Genomic DNA, 10748 nt, shown 5'->3' with positions numbered 1-10748 from the left:
TAATGTTAATCTTAAAGTTTTTTACCTGTCGATTTGCCATTGCTATGGCTGCGGTTGTAATGCCTACACACTCTGCTTGGAAGACAGAGTTGTCCTTACCGAGTGCGTGACTTATTTTCATGTTTAGTTCTTGGCAGTAGGCCCCTGCTCCTGTGCCAGTTTTTGTTTTGGATCCATCGGTGTACACTTCTATTGCATCCCGTGTTGACTTCGTATCTATGTTTATCTCTGGATATATTTTGTATGGTTTGTCCAGTATGTGTTGTTTCCTGGTTCTGTCACATTTCCACTCCAGGCGTGGTTCTTTGGTTATGCTTTGCACTAGAATTTTAGTGTGCCTTGTGTTCTGTTCTTTCCATAGACCTGAGGTTTTCAGTCTCAAGGCTGCGAGCGTTGCTTCTTCTCTGATTTGTAAGTGTAGGGGCGGGATCCCCAGTATGATTTCAAGTGCTGTTGTTGGTGTGGTACTCATGCAGCCTGTAATGGCGAGGCATGCTTGTCGTTGAAATTTCTGTAGTTCTTGCTGGGCGGTCGTAAGAAGAGTTCTCGGCCACCATATCAAAGCGGCGTATGTTAATGAGCTTCTTACTACCGCTAGGTATAACCACTTTATTATCTTTGGTTTAAGCCCCCATTTTTTCCCCAGCATGCGTTTACATTGGTTTAGTATCGTAAGCGATTTATTAATTTTATCTTCTGTATGCCTTTTCCAGCTGAGCTTGCTGTCCAGAGTCACACCAAGGTATTTTACCTCAGTTGACAGTTTGAGGCTTGTGTTGAACAGAGTTGGTGGTTTGGTTAGCTCTATTTTCCTTTTGTTGGTAAACAGAATCATCTCTGTTTTCTTTGGATTTACGGTGAGTTCATTTTCATTGCACCATCTTTCGATTACGCGCAATGCCCGTTGCATGACTTCATATAATGTGTTCTCTAGTTTTCCACTGATTAAGATGGTGAGATCATCAGCATAACCAATGGTGTAAAATCCGCTTGTGTTTAGTTTGTTTATCAAGTCGTCAACTACAAGGTTCCACAAGATTGGTGATAGGACACCTCCTTGAGGGCAGCCTCTCGCTACTATGCCTTTTGTGACTCCGTTGATATCTAGTTGTATGATTCTTAGTTCTAATAATGCTCTTATCCAGCTGCGTATAGTTCTTGGCGCCCCGTATCGTCCCAAGGCCCTGTCTATGCTATTAAAGGTTGTCTTGTCGAAAGCTCCTTCAATATCAATGAAGACACCCAGTGTTGATAGTTTGTTTTCTAGATCATGTTCAATTTTGCCAACAACGGAATGCAGAGCGGTTTCCGTTGATTTGCCAGTGCTGTAAGCATGTTGGTGTGAGTGTAGGGGTACATGTCTTAGGGTTCCATCCCTGAGATACCGATCAACCAGTCTCTCTAGTGTTTTTAGTAGAAATGATGTAAGGCTGATAGGCCTGAAGGACTTTGGTAAAGTGTAGTCACTCTTTCCAGGTTTTGGTAGAAAGACTACCTTTACTTCTCTCCAGGCTGTTGGGATATATTTGTATGCTATACAGGCCTTATATATTATTTCCAGCCATGGTGTCAGTTGAAGTTTTCCCCATTGTAAAAGTGCAGGGAAAATTTTGTCGGTCCCCCCTGATTTAAAAGGGTGAAAGGTGTCAATAGCCCAGCTGATTCTATCTCGCGTGACTGTGTTGTTAGCAAGATCCCAATCCTCATCTGTGGGATGGTGTCCTAGGTTGTGTTCCCAGTCTGCTGAGTCTACTATTCTACAGCCAGGGAAATGCGTTTCAATGAGCGTTTCGCTTATTTCTTTGTCATCCTTCGTGTATGTTCCGTCAGCTTTCCTCAGCGAGCCGAGTGTGCGGGTGTTGTCGTCTGCTAGAATCTTACGTATGCGGGCTGCAGTGTCGTTCGACTCTATGCTTGTACAAAACTTTTGCCACGCGGTTTTGTCTTTTTCTCTGACGCGTTTGTTGTATTTGTATTGGGCTTCCTTGTAGTTGTCCCAATCTTGTTCTTGTCTGGTGTTTTTTGCTCTGTTGAAAAGATGTCTGAGGTTTTTCCTCATTCTTTCCAGATCTGGGCCCCACCAGCTGTTTTTTGGCAGTCGATTTGTGTTGATTTTCTTCAGAGGACAAGCTTGTTCATAACTTGTCTTAATGCACTCCGTTAGTTTGTTTACGTTTTGTTCGAGGTTGTCGATATCGTCGATGTCGTTAGGTTTGTTTGTACCTATCTGATGCGTTAGCAAGGTTTTGTATTTTAGTCTGTTAGTTTTCCTTGGATTTCTCTTTGGTGCGTGTTGGGTTATCATCAGATCTAGCTCATAGCATATCCGCCTGTGGTCGGAGAGCGAAGGCTCGTCGCTGACATGCCAGTTCGTTACTTGGTCTGCAGCTCTGGTTGACGCTAAGGTTAGATCGATTATGGTTTGGTACCTACTCGACACGAAAGTCGGTTCAGTGCCCTTGTTAGTAATTGTTAGGTTGGTTGTTAGTAGAAAGTCCATGAGATTCTCACCTCTTTTGTTGTTGGCTGTGCATCCCCACAGGTTGTGATGTGCGTTGCTATCGACAGAGATAATTAGATCTATGTCGTTGTCCTCACAATGTGTTGTGAGGTCCACCAGTTCTTTTGTTGGTATTCGGTCTTCTATGGGCATGTAGAGTGAGACTAGGACCACTGGTCTTGGTGGTAGTCCCACGCCCTGTTGTATTCCATTTTTTATTTTTACTGCTGTCAGATCTCTGGAACAGTATTGTGTTAGTAGTGACGCTGTAATGCAGCGCGGAATGTAAATGCATGTTCTTGGTGCTTCGTCATTGCAATGTGAAAAGATCTTACCATTGCAGCTTCCGAAACCGCATATGGTTTTACCCCTGACCCACGGCTCCTGGATCAGTGCGATGGTCTCGGGTTCAACCTCCAGCTGCCTTCGTAGCGTGGCCGTGGCGAGATGTTTGTGCTGGAGGTTGGTCTGGATGATTTTTATTTTGTCGCCCTCTGCGCCGGTGGTTGTTCGGCGGGGGCTGTTGCGTCTGGAGCGTTGTGTGTCGCCTTCCTCTCCCGTGATTTCGTATTGATCCGGGAGTCCGCCAGCACTTCCTCGATATTGTCTAGGACAGCACTCACGGAAGGCTCAGGTGTCACTGGGAGCTGGCCGGTTGGTCCATCCACATCCATGTCCCGATCCGCATCAGGCTCCTCTCGAGTTTCAGGCGCTGAGTCATGCCCGGGCGGTACATCACTCAGTCCTTCACTCGTGAAGAACCTGATGTAGATGGAGCCCGTGGAATAGGCGACCTTCCTGCCGCGCGCCAGAATCGTTGGCAGCTCTACATTGGGGATTCCTAATATTAGGAACACCCCAGGAGGGCTGCTGGTTGTTCTACGGTAGCTGAACAGGGTCCACTGTGACACTCCGTACCATGGGTTTTGGTGAGATAGGACCTGGTGTAGCTGGCCTATCTCCCCGTCGTAGTCAGGGACATAAAGTCCCGACCTAACCCTGACTGGGATTTCGGTCTGTTTTATCACAGTGAGCCCTGTTCCGCTCCTGGGTGATGTTAGTTTTGGCACCACGTTTATGAGCCAGTTACAGGCTTGGTCATCGTGGCACCACATTTTTAGTACACCCTCGCTGAGGAAGGCCTTACCCTCAAACGCCGGGGCGTATCGGGTTTGGCCTGGTGCCAGAGGCTCGATACAGGCCGCGAAAATCGCCTTCTGTATCTGGGCCTGAATGGCATTCGCCTCATCTTGGGTGAGGTCAACTCTGGGGGTGGTGGTTACAGCGACGCTCAGATGCGATTGGGCTGCTGTGGCATAGGAGCCCTTCGCATCTCGGGTGTGTCTGTCGTCAGTCCGTGCGCGTTTGTGTTCCCCCCTGGGTGAAATCGTGTCGTCAAGTCTGTCTCTTTTCTTGTTCGTCTGACTCGATGACGTCCCGGGGTCCTGTCTGTCTTTTGTCTGTCCCCTGTTCCGCTTCCTAAAGCGCGGGCGTGCCCTCGCTTTAGGTGGGTTCAAGGTCTTTGTTGCGTCTGTTTTATCTGTTGGTTTGTTGGATGTTGTTTTTGTTGTTGTTGTAGTTGGGGGTCGAGCGGTGTTGGAACCGCCAGGGCCCGTTGCGCCCCGCGCCTGGATTGGGTTCCCGTCGGGGTCAGTGTGACCACCATCGTTCCCCCTGTCCTCGACTGCGGTTTGCCCAGCCCCGACAGTGGTGGTGCTCGACTTCCCCGAGGCATTAGGGTTGCGATCGGGGGCCGATACCTGCCCGCTCGCCTGTTCGCCTGCGGAACAGCCAGGGGTTGCGCCAGTGTCCGCAGAAGGCCGGCCGCCACTTAGTGGGGGTCGTCCCTCGCTTCCACCTTTGCTTCCTCCGGCCAAGTGGCTGGCGTCCGCGCTTGGGCAGTCGGGTTCCTTTCGCTTCCCGCCTCCGTTTTCCCTACCGTCCGTCGGTCTGTTTTTCAATTTGTCCGTCTGTTCGTCTGCCTGTGTGTCCGTTTGTTTTCGTGTCCGTCTGTCTGTCCTGTTCCCCTTGTTTTTCCGTCTTTGCTTGGGGGCCACAAGCGTCCATGTGCTTGCGCTGGCAGGCACTGGGATCGCTTCGGCAAGGGAGGACATGTCCATGTTAGTAGCCGAGGTCGTTGTTTTCATCATTGTCGAACCGATGGTTTGCGGGTCTTTGCCCCCTCCTGATACGGTGGGGCAGCCTGGGCCCTGGGCGCCGTCGGTAGACGTCGCCTGGGTGCCAGGGTGGGATTTGGGCACTGAGCCGCTACCCACCAGGAGACCGAAATTAGTTTTAAGATCCGCCATTTGTTTTTTAAAAGTTTGTGTGTTATCTGAGTAGTGTTTGTGTGTGTCTCTGTGTGTAAGTGAGTGTGGAGTGTGCGGGAGTTTAGGATTAATTGAGGGACTTTTATGATAGGACATTTGGTTTAGGAGTAGGCTGGGGGAACACGGGAAAGGGTTACTTGGACACTGCTCGGTGTTGGGAGTGGTACCGTAGCAGTCCTTCTTGTCCAGGGTCCTGGGGACGCCGGCGATCCGCAACCCCGCCGACCCGCCCGGTTGCATGAAGGGTGCCTCGTATAGCCGAACCAGCGAATGTCTAGGAGCCGCCTGGTATAGGCTACAACCCAGATCATGATGAGCGGGTCTTCTCCGTTTGGTCGGAATGGCCAAGCGGGGGTACGGGCCTCGAGGCATGGCCTCCTTACCCGGGTGAGGCGCAGGGCAACTTTGTACCCTGGTGTCGAACTTTTAGCCGGGATTTCACCGGCTAGGGCCCGCCATCTTGGCTTATGGCCCTAGTGGACTTTTTTGTATATCCGATGTTAGTCAGTCCGGGGCTGGTCTCCGCACGACGGCGTTGAGTTCGCTGTCGAGCGCGGAGACGGAGTCATGTCCGGTGGATCTCGCGTCGTCGTTATCGTCGTCGCTTGGGTCGGCTGCGTGCCGCGCCGGGGATGGCGATCGCAGGAGCTCACGAGGTAGTTGACGCCCGGTCGGCGGTCGAGGGATGAGTGGAGCGATGCCGTGGAGGTGTTCGTACGGTCCGTTGTCCGCGCGCGCAAACATGCGCCGCGCGAGTGTGCGGACGTACTCCTCCACGGTGGGCGTCTTGAGGTCGCGATGGATGACGTCATTCCTCACGTACCTCGGAGCTTCCACGATTAGGCGCAGGCACTTGTTTTGCTGGACCTGTAGGCGGCGTCTCTGGTACTCCGAACAGAGTGAGTACCAGGCTGGGGCCGCGTACGTCAACCTTGAGCGGACATAGGCTCCGTAGATGCGGAGCTTGGTCTTCAGTGAGAGGCTTGAGGCGAGGACCTGGCGCAGCATCGACGTAGCTGCACATGCCTGGTTGACGGCGTGGTTCACCATGGGAACCATGTGCAGGTTGGCGTCGATGTGACAACCCAAGTAGCGCACCGAAGTCTGCCACTCTATGTCCTGCCCTCGAAGACGGAGTTGACGGTAGGGTTGCCGAGCACCGAACAGGATGGCGGCCGTCTTCCCCACGTTGACGGCCATTCTCCATTTATCCAGCCACTCCGGCAGCAGGTCCAACAAACGTTGGAGTCGGTTGATAGCGACGATCTGGTGGTACGACGACGCAAGATACGCGCTGTCGTCAGCGTAAAGTGATAACAACACGTCTTCCTCCCCCTCGCGCAGATGTTCGGCGAGGGTAGGGATGTCATCCGTGTACACCGCGTATAGACACGGGGACAGGCAGCTGCCCTGCGGTACTCCTGCCCGTATCGGACGCGGCTGGGAGTCCGCGCCTTCCACGGATACTCGGAAGGACCTGCCCTCCAGGAACGATGCTACCAGCCGCACGATCGCGGGTGGTAGGTTGGTCGAGAGGAGCTTCGCCAGGAGGCCGGCATGCCACACGCGGTCGAAGGCCTTCTCGATGTCGAGGAAGACTCCGACGGTGCAGTGTCCTCTGTTCTTCTCACTGGCGATGAAGTTTAGTCCTCTCGCTAGCTGGAGCGTCGTGGAGTGGTTACTGCGAAAGCCGAACTGTTCGGCCCGCGGGCGTAAGTGCGGGGCGAGCCTCCGCAGTAATAGACGCTCAAACAGCTTAGCGATGTGCGGCAGGAGGGTGATTGGTCGATAGCTTCCTGGAAGTCGCCGGTCCTTTCCTGGTTTGGGGATGGTGATCACCTTCCCCAGCTTCCATGAGTCCGGGAAGTGGGCGGTACGGAGTATACCGTTGAAGAGTCTTGTCAGCGCGACAAGGCCTCTCCTAGGCAGCTGCTGTATTGCGGCGATCGGGATCCCGTCGTAGCCTGGCGCCTTCCGTTTGGGGAGTCGGAAGACGGCCTTCCTCAGCTCTAACGGTGAGATAAAATCATCTCCCCGGAGCGGAGGAGTCTGGGCCGACAAGAAGCCCTCTATTTGGTGTTGGATCGCCGCGTGGTGTCTATAGACAGTGTCGTCGTTGGCCGGTGGGTTGGGGGTAAATTGGCCCTCCATATACTCCGCCATGATCTCTGCGCGGTCTTTGGCGGAGTATCTTCGCCTACCCTGACTGTCTAGTAGAGGGTAGACGGGTGAGTCAGATCCGGTTAGTGTCTTGCACAGGTGGTACAACGTGGTTTCAGACTCGGCTGCCGCATCGATGGTCTTCTCCCAGTCGTCATCTTCGCGGGCGCCGAGTGCTTGTGACACTTCCTGTGCAAGGCGGTTGAGGTCACGCTTAACTCTCGGACAGCGAGTGCGCGCCCAAAGCTTGCGAAGGGCGCGCTTCTTCTCGAGCTTATCCCGGAGCGAGCTCGGTAGCAGGTCCCGTCTTCGAGCGTGAGGCCTTATAGTGGTAGCCTCGCTCTTGGCCTTTTGTATGGCTGATATGATAGCAAATGCGGCCCGGTCGACCTCAGCTGGGGTTGAGATGGGTCCCGCGAGCTCCAGCTCCGACAGCGCGATTGCGTACTTCTCCCAGTTCGTTTTTGTACTGGGAGGCCGCGGGATAGTGAAGTCGCGCTGGAGGTTTAGCGTGACCAGTATGGGCAGGTGTTCAGTGTTGAGGTCGTACAGAGGCTCAACACTGATAGGATGGTCAAGTCGGTGATGCAGTACGATGTCCAACACATCTGGCTGGTAGAGGTGGCTTGTCGGTATATTGGTCGGCGCGCCCGGCCCCAATACACCGTAATTGTGGCACTCGCTGTCCTCGAGTAGCATCCTTCCGGCCGCGGAGTTGACACGCGAGCCCCAGGCTTGGTGCTTCGCGTTTAAGTCCCCCACGACTAGTGTAGGAACCTGCGACTCGAGGAGGGTGTGGACATCCGTACTGCAGAAAGTCTCGTTCGGTGGTCGGTAGGCGGCATAGATCTTGAGCTCCTTTTCGCCAGCTTGAACACGCACTCCCTGTGTGCGCAGAGATCTGTAAGGTGCGTGTTCTAGTTCTTCGTGTACTAGGTCCCTCCGCACCAGAGCTGCAGTTCCTCTGTATGCGAAACCCCGGGGAGAGATCTCGTCGCGCCGGTACACGAAGAAATTCGGTATTCGGAGCTCCACATTATCCGCGAGTTTCGTTTCGCCCAGGAGGATAACGTGTACATCCTGCGACTGGGCGAGTGTTGTAAGCTCGCGAATGTGCCCTCTGATGCCGCCTGGGTTCCAATATAAAATCCTTAATAGGAATGGAGTCGAGCGAGTACAGCCATTCCTGCTGTTATTGCCGGAATGACGCCTTGCCCCTGCAGATAGGCTGTTAGCCCGGTCATGAGCGCCTCCACTACAACCCGGACTATGGCCAGGAAGTCCGGGTTGGTCTGCACTTCCCCCTGGTTTCGTTGCGCAGCAGAGGGGGTATCAAACGGAGCTTGAGCGGGCTGACGTGCCGAGTGCTTGGCGGTGGTTGGTTGAGTAGCTAACTGTGTGGGTCCTGGAGCAGTGCATTGAGCATGTATTTGCTCCAAAATTTCCACAGGTCTCTCGTCCCGGGCATAGGCTGGAGTTGATGCTTTAGCAGGCTCTCGCATTGTGACCTGGGTAGGCATTTGGGGAGCTTCTTGCGTAGGCTGGCGGACAGCAGCTGCGTCTTGCCTTGTTTGCCTCGGTTGAGGTGTTGAAGCTGCCGCTGGTGAGGCGCGACGCGGGCGAGGTGCACGATTTCTTCGCCTCTTTTTACCGCGCAGGGGTTTACCACGTTCAGTTGGTGGGTTTGCAGTTGCCACTAGGGTGGGCGCGGCGTTGGCAGCTGACGCCGCGACGTAGACTGGTGGTGCAGTGGTAGTTGGCGGTGCGACAGCAGGTGCGGCGGTAGGTGCTGGGGCTGTTGTGGTCCTCTGCTGTTGTTGGTGGCGCTTAATGGGAGCGCGCGGTGGGGCGGGAGGAACGATGATGCCTCTTCTCCTTGCCTCCCTCTTAAAGAACGCGCACCGGCGGTCATTCGCAGCGTGATTTTGGCTACAGTTTGCACAAGTGGGCGCTTCCTCCCGGGACCTGTGGCAGTCCCGGACGGGGTGTTCACCCGCACATCGAACGCAACGGAAGGGTCTGTGGCAGTTTGCTGAATTGTGGCCAAAGACTTGGCAACGGTGGCATTGTGGTGGCTTGCTCCCACCTCGCCAGGCTTCCACCATCACTTGAGGCATATATAGGAGCTCCGTGATGGCGTAAAGATCTCGGAGCTCATCCTGCGTCATATGTGCTAGCCGCACGTAATACGTGCAGCCGTGTTTGCCACGCGGAGGTGGGATGGCTCGCGCGGCTTCGGCTGGAAAGCCTAATGCGCGAAGTGCCGCGACAACCTCGTCGGTGGGTGTTTCCAGTGGAAGTCCTCGAATAGCCACCTTTGATGGTATTTCTGTGGCCGGGCTGTAGCAGTACCAAGAAATGCTACTGTCTTGGTTAGTTATCAGGGTTAGGTAGCGCTGTACTGTTCGGAACTCTTCGGCGGATTTCGGTAAAAACCGCACACCACGTCCTAGCGGTTTTGCATTAGGTGCATGTCCTAGCATCTCGCCCAGGGCCTTGAAGTGCTTTGTCCAGTTTGGAAGGCATTCAACAACCAAGGGCGGGTAGGCGGACCGCGGCGTTGGTTGCGTTGGCTCGGTGGCGGCGGCTGGCTCAGCGGGCGGTGGCGAATGGTGCGGTGCGGCCGGTGGCGGCGAGTGGCGCGGTGCGGCTGGGGCCGCGGCGGCCGCAGCATATGATGTACTGGGCTGAGGAGATGTCGGCTCGGACACTTCCATATGGGTGTGGCTAGTCGGTGTTGCGAGAGCCATGTAGCTAGTCGAATCTTTCGGCCAGCTAGCAGACTCTAGATGGGCCATCGACTGAGCAGAGTGCGAACGGGACATCTGCGCTATCGTTTCCTCAGAATGCGCGCGGGCCGGTTCTGGGTATGAAGTACGATGCGTGGAGGTATAGGCATCCGCCCCGTGTCCCGCGTGAAGGCTCGCCTCCAGCGGTGGGCCACTTGCAGGGTGAGGCGGTGAGGGGCATCTCACTGGGTTTGGTGACCCATTAGATGCGTCATCTTCGGGTGGTGGCGGGAGCGGTAGGCAGGCGAAAGCATGGCTCAGTTTAACTCGTTTGTCCTCCTGTTCGTCGGATGCACTGGAGGACGAGGTATCTGGCCTGGGACGCTTAACCAACTCAGCGCCAGATGTAGGTATTACGACATCGCGTTCTTCATTAGAACGTTCTGGCGATGACGATGACGAAGAAGCAATGCGTTCAGTTATTCTTTTGGGTGCTGCAGCGTACGTTTTTAGCTGCTGTGAAGATGATGGTAGCAAGGACAATGGGTGTGTATCATCTTGGGCGGAGGTCGCAGGCTTGGAGCGCTTGGCAGCTTCTGCGCCTAATGTAGGCTCAGCTACATTGGCTGCGAAGGCAACTACGATTTCCGTGCTGACCTCTTTAGGTTCTTCAGCTTGTACTGTGCTACAGAGAGGAGAATCTGTAGGTAGCAGTGTGACGGCCTGCTGGTCAGCGATGTTGCGTTGACTGATCGCCCGTGGGATACCAGTGCGGGCTATCCTCCTCTTGCTCCGTCGGTCTTGCGGTGGGGAATTCCCACGCTCAGACATGCTGTAGCACACAGGAGGTTTGATCGTCGGTCAGGTGTATTGTAATGGGCGTGTAGTAAAAAGTGCTACCCTGGGTGTAGGTGCGGTATGCTACTCTCTCGGCGCGTGCAACCCTAGCCAGGTGAGACCCAGGTGGGAGGCCTAGCACGAGGCGCCCGCGAGCGAGAGTAACAAAAGAAAGAAACCGCACCCACAGGT

Source organism: Maniola jurtina, chromosome 28 (assembly GCF_905333055.1).
Source record: "Maniola jurtina chromosome 28, ilManJurt1.1, whole genome shotgun sequence".
NCBI classification, from domain to species: Eukaryota; Metazoa; Arthropoda; class Insecta; order Lepidoptera; family Nymphalidae; genus Maniola; species Maniola jurtina.
This window is presented reverse-complemented; position numbering follows the sequence as displayed.